Below are 9,208 nucleotides of genomic sequence, written 5' to 3'. Positions count from 1 at the left end.
AGAAATCACTTTGAAAGGACTTGTTCAATGCAGACAACATCCTGGGACTTACTGCTGTGCATGCACACACAGTCTCCTTCTTTATCCTCTTGTGTCTTTTTGCCTTTGCATCTTCCACTTCCTTCAGCAAACATTCACCTGCCAGTCTTACAAAGTGGCCTCACACAGGAACCACACAGAGATACCCATTAGCCAGCTGGCAGCACAGTTTCCTCCCTAAACTGGAAGGAAATGGTTCAGCACCCTTCTACCCTTCTGCATGGCTCCTACAGCATTTGGGGTGGAGGGAGGAGTGGGAACAACACCAGTCTTGGGTCAGAGACAAGAGGCTCTCCTGCCTTCCACATGCTTCCCCAAGAAATCTGTAAAGCAAGGGAAAGGCTGAAAATGAGAATACCAAGATGAAGAAAGGTGGAGCTTCCTACTCTCCCAGTTGGCTCCTTGAGAAGCTCTGTTTTTCAGTTTCTATCTCCATGTACCTTGTGAGGTCGGGTGTAAAGAATATTTCACGTGGGAACATGTTAACAAGTCACCAGAGAAAGGATGAAAGAGTTGGCACCTTCTTCCTGCCTGACTGGATGACACCTGGCTTGTTAAAGAGACATACTTCCCTGAACAGGAACGGTGGATGACTTTAGTTCTGGGAATGAGCATCCTGTCTGGACACACTCCAGGAGCCCGGGGAACTAGCTATGAGACCTGATCTATCAGGAGTACCCCAGTGAATACGACCTGAGACATTGCATGGGAGGAGGCTTCCAAGGAAGCATCGCCCCTTCTCAGGAATCTCACCTGAATACCTGATGGTGAGTGAGAGGTCTTGCCAAATTAACATCAGCAAGGATAGGAGCCCGTATAGTTTTTTTAAGTATTACATAAATATAATCTATTTTGGATGGATATTAATGGATTTGTCATGGATTATTTTGTTTCCATGACAAATCCATTAATATCTATCCAAAATAGATTATATTATTATTTTATTTCCATTCTTACTTCTTCTGGATTAAGTGAGATTTCAGTGTTTCCGATTGCCTGCTGACATGCTGAAGCTGAAGGTGGCAATGAACTGTTACTCTGTGGCCACCTAGCTCATGTCAGGCTCCTTGCCATGTTCTCTGGAATGCTAAAGTTTAGTGATAGCCATGCCTGCCCCATTTTGGCTGCAGGAATGAGGTCCCTGGTGAGTACTTCTGATGAAGGTGAGGGACGGCAGAGGCATCCTCTGCTGACAAAGGCAGCTGTGGACGCTGGCGTGGAATGGGACAAAGGCTCTGGCTGTGACTCCTGAGGTTCCTCACTGTGTCTGTCAGGGGTCCAGTAAGTTTAGTAATGAGTAGAAATCTTCCTCTCCCTGCCAAAATCCCCTGTCCTTTGAGCTGTAATTAGAACCAGTGACTGAGGATTACTCTGAAAGCACTGCAGCCCTCTACCCTGGGAGCTGAGCTATCAAAAGATGAGAGATGCAGCCCTGAGAGAAACTCCCAGCAGGATCTCGCAGGAGCCCCAGTCCCAGCAGCATGATGGCAAGTAGCAGACACATCATCACTGTGGGATATGGGGAACCAAGGCCTAAAAGGCGCCTTGAATACAAATTTCTGCACAAAACAATGCTGCTGCAAAGCTGTTGACTTGTTGTGAAGTGCTTTAAAGCACTGATTAGGGATGGAAATAGCACCAAGGCCATACTACGTGGGTAACTTGAAGAGATGTGATTTGTAGTTTACTCTTACATAAATCTATTATCATTTGCTTCACATTTGCATTACAAGCTTTGGAATTATCAGAAGCATCAGAACAAGGCCGTGTACTGCTTCAGCTTGTCACCTAAGGGTTATCTGAAGTGAGATTGTCTGCACACCTACAACAGGATGGAAACAAAGGGAGCTGACCCCACAGCATTATAAAAAGAGCAGCACAAGTGACATGAGGAAGCAGATCCATCAGAGGCTCTGTCTTTACACCACCTCTCCGTGTTTGCAGGCTTCATTAGCAGTGCGGCTCTAAATGCTGTGACAATGGAAATGCACAGCAGCTCTGGCGTTGATCCTATGCTCTGCTTTGCCACCACATCCCAGCCCTCCCTGTGCCCTGCATATGCCTGTTCTCTCCCCCACTTGTCTTCTCCTGATCCAAAGGATGGCAGTGACAGGATGTGGGGTCAGTGGTGCCCTGTTTTCCCAGCTTCTTGACCACAGTGGTGGGACAAAGGAGCACATTCAGCTCACAGCAACACACCTTCCTTACATCCAGTGCTGGGCAGCCTCCCTCAGTGCTGGTGGCTGGGGTCACGGGGGCAATCACCCTCCAGGCCAATGACAAGCTCTGTTGGTTGTGTCAGGGGGAGAATTTTGGAAGGAGAGGAAGACAGCCAGCCCCAACTCTGTGTCTTCCACCCAGATCATTGTATCAGACTATTATGGTGCTGTCTATTGCCATGAACTATTGGTTCATATTGACCAATCCTGACTGCAGAGTGTAGAACTGGGAAGTGAGAGATGTGCATCCTCAGTCACCACAGGCAAAGCCAAATCTTACTGCAAATCTGCCCCCTCCATGACGAGGTCAAGGCTTTTTAGGAGATACACAAAATCTGAGGTATTCTATGGTGAAAGGACTTGCTGTGCACCCTTTCATCTCTTGCATTCCCTAAACTCTGCCAGAATCAGAAGAGCTGACTCCTAGGGAGCAGCCTGGTGTGGGGAAAGGGTGATGCAACACCATGTGTGTGGACATGGGCCGACGTGCTTGAGATGCTTCCTGAAGTGATAATTCAAAAGGACGTTAATGCAATAAACTGCTGCTTGGTACAATGAACACAATGTCACAGTGGATGGCATTCCTAATCGTAGCTAAAAGTGCCTGGCTTGAAGGCTTTTACAGTTATTTTCCATGCAAATGCCTGCATCTCTCTCAAGTGCTGTGCTCCCCTATGCTCACAAAAATCTCATGTGAAGGAGTGGGTGAAGGAGCCTGACTGGAAAATGGCCAAAAGGGAAACTTTCTCTTCTTATCTGACTTTCAAAAGGAAAAAGAAACTATTGGTACTCAGGAAGGAAGAGTCATGCTGGTTTTGCTATATGCCTTGAAAGCATTTGAAGGTCATATAGCAAAAGGAAATAAAAGGAAAACAGAAGAATTTAGGAAAAAAAAAAGAAAACAAACCTAAGAACATTTGTTACCTCTGACTCCAGCCACTTGATAAACAGACTTCCCTGGTTTTGGTAACAACTTACTCTGTGAAAACCTTCCTGCCCCCCAGCCCAGTATTATTCTTTTGCTGTAATATGAAAATATTTGACCCTTTATCTTCAAGCACTGAATCTCTAGTCTGTCCTGAAAGAATGACCCTGAAGATGGTTAGCCCATTACGTAGCCCATCCTGGGGAGCTGGAACAGAGTCTCAGCAGGTCTCTGATGTGGTATAAAGTTTGTGCTAAGTACAAATTTTTAATCAGTCTCTCCTTTGAACTATGGACCTGAGCATTGTCCCAGGAAAAAAAAAATCCACAGTTCTCTGCTCTGCCAGCTGAGCAATGGAAAGCATACTGAAATAGCATCAAGAGTGGCTTATGTCAAGCAGAACAAGGCTAGGGAGAAACCTGACACCAGGACAGGGCTGTATCCCTGTGAAGTGACGAGCTGATGCCAGCTGGGAAGCCTGAGCTGGATCTGTGCTGTGAAACACAAGTCTTCCTCTACTGAACATCACCCTCCTTTCCTACTGACAGAGCTAAGGCTGCGGCAGTGGGGTTTGGAGTGCTATGCCTGTTCAGTCCAGAGCAGAAAACAAATCTGTCATCCTGTCAAAATTCCTTTTAAAGCTCCGCAATACCCTCTTCCTTAAATTCCCTAGCACTGCCCCTGCTGTGCCACTGCTGTTCCTTCCCACTGCCACAGCACCAACTCCTGCACTCCAAACATCCCTGTTATTCCACAAAGTGCAGGTAACCTGGGGAGGATTCACCAGTCCTACTTTTCTGCTAGTATGGGAGACATTGAGCCATGATTTACAAACAGGCTCTCATGGGATGCTGTAATAGCAAAGTAGAGGGGAAAGGGTCAGGGCTGCATTTTGAAAAGCAGAGGGTTGTGTTAAAATAGTAAAGTACTTGGTTGCTTACTTTTCAAAAGTAAGTGGGGTTTCCCCACTTTTCTGATGTGCTCTCCCCTTTTTCTAACTGCTTTTGTTTTACTTATATCCTTTCTTCCTTCATGTCTCATTTGCACTGCAGGATGTGTTTGGGGGTGTGGAAAAGCAAGCCTGTTCCTGTTATCTGTGAAACTTGTCCATAGCCCAGGAAAGGGCCTATTTTTAGGTAGGCAGTAGTGCAGTACTATCCCTTTCCCACATGCAAGACTTTCTCCAGTCCTTTGGACATACTTGTATGCCTCGGCTGTGAAATATGGATCTCTTTCTAGCAGTGATGTGTGGAGGGGATAAGGGTTTAGGTTTGGGAATCTCTGGGTTTGTAAAGTTGCATGTGGTTTGGGGAGATGCTGAACTGTTCATCTCATGTTTGTTGTCCTGCATCTGGTCTGATCTCACTGATTTTGAGACTTTAGACAATGCAGATAACTGCAAGGAACATGATAAATGCCTCATGTTAATCACCTTGCAGGGTCACCCTGCCTGCCTGAAGGGTATGGCCTGAACACCATTTCACATCCTGATCTTAAGCACTCTGAGGAAACTGGGACTTTCTTTCAGGAGGGCTTTGTTTCTCTGTGTCCCCTAAAGCTGGGTGACAGGTTCATGCTGGCTCGCTGGCACTGCTCGAGGGCAGAAGAAACCAAACGATCTTCCTTTTCCCAGGCAGACAGGTGGGGCAGTGACCTCATGTTATGGTGTCACAATGATGGCAGAACCACAGCATGCAGGAATGAGTCCTTGATGCAATTTGTCCTCAGACCCTCCCTGTTTCAGTGTCTTTTAATCCAAATCTCTGAGGTTTGTCTGTTATAATTCATGTTGGTACCACTGATTAATTTGGAACAGAAGTTATTATCTACTTCATATGCCCTTTTATCCCATGTTTCCCCTAGTTTCCTGCAAACTGTGGAAGGTTCTTGAGCATGGATAAGCCCAGAGAAGGCTGCTTTTGAGCACAGTTCAGCTCAGGGCAATGTCCATCCTCTATTAAAGAGAAAAGGGCAGACATCTCCCTCTGTCTGGTCTTTATAGCTTGTCCCTGAAATCTCATGTCCCATACATTTGATGTGCTCCCAGTGACTCACCCTTGGAAATGCTTTGAGCTTTCCTCTTCTGCTGTGATTCCATATGTGCAAAAGAAACTTTCTAAAAGATGTCATTATCTCCTGTGCTGGTCTTTGTTTTCCTGGAGATCTGAAACCAATTGTCAGACTGTTTTTAGAAGATCTCCAAATACTGACCGCATATGGCCTGTCATCACATCTGAGGTACACAAAGACAAATATACACATATATGTATATGAGTTGAGTGAAAAAAATGTCAGTCTCAAAAGGCAACTGTTCTTGAAAGCACTTGTCTTTGCTGCAAAGGCTCTCTTTGGCTGCATAAATTGATTCATACACAAGGGTAGTCTCAGTATTTATCATGGAGTGTGTATCGATCACAATAAAATCATGAAATGCAAAATATAATTTGCAGTTTGCACTTGTACAGGTAGGAGGGCTTCATCTTCTAGCTGGCTTGTCGGCTCAGTAAGTTGTTGCCAATGTAAGAGAAATCTGAGTCTCTGCAACATGCTGGCTTGTAGGTGGGAATGCCAGTACTTGCCACCTGCTCCTGAGGGACTGTTCATGGCATGGGAAATGGGCACAGACAAAAGGTGAGGTTGATTGAGAACCTCCCCTAGCCTCCCCGAGGCATGCTTGGCTAAAAATGCAAATCTTTTCAGCCAGAACAACAAGCAGAGTTAGCAGTATGGGAAGAGGGGAAGGATGCATCATCATTTTGCCCTGTCTCACAGTTGGGTGAACAGAATTAGAGATGGCAACCTCATTTTTGTTAGGATGTTGTATTGCTTAGACACCCAGCAGCTCTGTCCTCTTCCAGCAGCTGGGCTGTTGTGGGAAGCCTGCAGGTGAGCCCCACCAGCGGGGTGGGTGTGGGTGTTGATCCCTGCCCAGGAATGATAAAGCTCTCATCTGCTTTAGGCAGCTGCCAGTGTAGAGGTCTGCCCACTCCTGGGCTGGGTGATGGGGTGCTGGCACATGCCCCAGGACAGGCAGAAGGTGGGGTGGCAGCAGGCCAAGGCATTGTCACCCCATGGACTGGGATGCTTCTCATCACCCATGTCCACACAGCATGCCTGGACAAGGAGCCTGCTCCTTGCAGAGTGTGCTTTGTCTCTGCAGGCTCCTTGGGGAAGCAAGTCATGTGGGAGCATATTTTTGACAGCATCCTCTGGCCAAAATATGATTTTTCTCTTCGTTTTCCAGTCACGTGAGAGAGGCATAGGGCTGATTTTCTCAGTGACACACAAGAGCTTCACCACTCTGGTACAAGGTAAAAGGTTGCAGAGGGGATTCTGTGAATGCAAAACCCAGAGATATCATTATGGCATTGAAACCTGAACCTGGACATCACTCGACCTCTCCTTCCTCCTCCAAATCCCTCTCCTAAACCCAGTGCTTTGCAGCCAGCTTTTCAGGTTCCAGGCTATCAGTCTACACGCCACAAGCTGTTATTTGGCTGCAAAATAGAGCAGTTAGAAGTAATGTCTGTAAAAGCAAGCCTATATTTAGGCATCAGTGTTCTAGTTATGTCAACAAAGCCAGGTAACACTCCCAGACAAGCAATACTGAAATAAAAAAAAACATTTCTTCTTGGTGATGGCTGGCAGATGTCCAGATTTTCTGTCCAGGAGGAGTGTTAAAGCAAGTCCTCTTGCCCTTTGTTCGTCCCTTGAGAGGTGGCTTGACTTGGTGACTCTTCAGAGGTGGACAGCTGTGTGTGCTGGTGGTCTTCCCCTGCAGGAGTGGAAGGGGAGGAAGAGAAGGGGGACAGAGCTGCCAGGGAGAGACAAGAGGGTGCCAGGCTCTTTCTCAGTGTGAGTTCTTTGAAACTTATCCTAAGGAGTCCCTGCTGAGGACCAGCTGCAGGATCTTTCTGTTTCTCCTCAGTGTCTTGAACTTGGCTCTTCTCTTCCTCCTTGTTGCATAGTGGTCATACAATGTGTGGCTTTCCTGGCACTTCGCACCCTGCCTTTGCAAGTGTGGTCAAGCCTCTGCTTTTCTTTACCTATACTTTATTGCTGTGGTTCATAATACCTTGTCAGAAAACCCTGTACTAATTTTTCACCTGTCTGGACTACATGTTCCTGCCAGAAAAATACTTCAGCTCAGGCCTGGTTGCAAAAGGTGGGTTTATCTTTGTTTTGTTGAGTCCTCTTTTTGGTTGTGCTGTTTGTTACCTGTTCCATGTTAGCATGCTTCAGCACAGAAAGGGGAAAACCAGCAGCACACTGTCCCTTACCTTGTTGCCACCAGATGTCCTCTGCAGATGCCTCAGATGTCCCCCTCAGCCAGGTAACAGGAGGCTTCTGGGGGTTACTGTGGGTGGGTATAAACTCACTAGAATCACATTCCAGAGGTGTGTTACACCCTGAGAGGTGCCTCGGTTCATTCTCCAAAGGGCCAGCATGGCTTTTTTGCATGCCATGTATAACCCCTTTCCTACATCAGCATATGCAGGTATTTTTGTGTGCTGACATTTCTAGCCTTCAGCTTTTCTCTCCAGAGTTTCTCTGTTTCTGCTTGTGCAGTGAGGTGGAAGTTCCTGCCTTGCCAGATGAGGATGGCTTTCCTCATCTAATTAAGAGCCCCTTACTGGGGCAGGTTTTGCTATGCAAGGAGCAGCTGACTCAAAGTTAGGAGGGCAAGAATGAGGCATTCAGATTCCTCCAGATGCACCAGTCACCTCTGACCCAGCTATGGAGGGGAGGCAAAGAAGAGAAAGATCTTCTTGCTGCTGCCAGGAAAGGCTCCCTGACAGAAGGCCAGCCCTGCCAAAAGCCCCAGCTGTCTGCAGCTCAGCTGCTGGAGCAGCGTCTCCCACCGGACTCCAGGCTCTGCTCCACACCAGGCAGTCGAAGCAAAGGTGTGGTTTCAAGTGGATTTAACTAAGCTATGACTAATTTCCTCTGAATGCAAGACTTAGAAAAATCTATGTTTCTATGGGACTGCTGACAAAGGTGTATAAGTTTACACAGGGGAATTTCCAGCTCGGTGGGCTGCAAATGAGTACAGGAGTTCACTCAAACACTTAAGAAGCATGTGAGCCACTGAAAGTAAGTCACTAATACATTTAATTTAATGTTATTTATTACAATTGCATGCAGAGGATAGTGTTGATTTTCATACAGAAATCCATGAAAACCTTCACTTTTATATTTTTCTGAAGTGCGCAGTTTCCAGACTGGTGTTGTATGCAGACTGAGGGCCCTGCTTTACAATTGGGGTCTGCCCCTGGATGTGGAGGGCATTCACTCAGCTGCTCTACTGCATTTTTCAGATGCAAGCCCTACACAATCATAAGAATAAACATTAAAGCTTTCTACAAGACACTGAACTGAGAAAGTATTGCAGTTATTGACTAAAAGAGATGAAAATATTCTGATTACATGTACAGTATGGTGGCAGAGGGGTATTATACAGTAATGCAGGGACTTTGGCTTAAATTTGAGGATGAGATATTTATTGCTTGTACAGTTGTGTGATAAATTATTGGCGAGTAGAAGCACAGATGGCTTTCCCTTAAGATCAGGCATCACATGTCACAAATTATCTGGGAAATTGTCATTTTAAAAATAACTCAGGAACAAGTGCCAAGCTGAAAGGGATATCAGTGTCTAATAAACAGATATAAACACAGCAGTGCCCAAAACTAAAATATATTTGAATTAAAGTGTTGGAGAGAGCATATACAATTAGTACCTATTCTCTAGCAGCACAAGTGAAAGCCTTTCACACTGTATTTCTCTGTTTTTTCCTCATCAGGAAATTCAAATAATGTTTTTCACGCATATTTAACCTGCCCATGGAGTTAATGGTACAAATAGTCCTGTTGGATTTTTATTAGCCCCTAAGACCAGAATCTTACCAGAACAAACTTAAGCACAGTTATAGGCAGGCAATTTTGTTTGTCTGGATTTCAAGGTGGTGAGATGTTTACACCCTGTAGTGTTCAAGCACCAGAGCAGCCATCACTCCTGTTGTCTT

Source organism: Prinia subflava, chromosome 1 (assembly GCF_021018805.1).
Source record: "Prinia subflava isolate CZ2003 ecotype Zambia chromosome 1, Cam_Psub_1.2, whole genome shotgun sequence".
Lineage (NCBI taxonomy): Eukaryota > Metazoa > Chordata > Aves > Passeriformes > Cisticolidae > Prinia > Prinia subflava.
The sequence above is the reverse complement of the archived record's forward strand: the minus strand, read 5'-3'. Positions refer to the sequence as shown.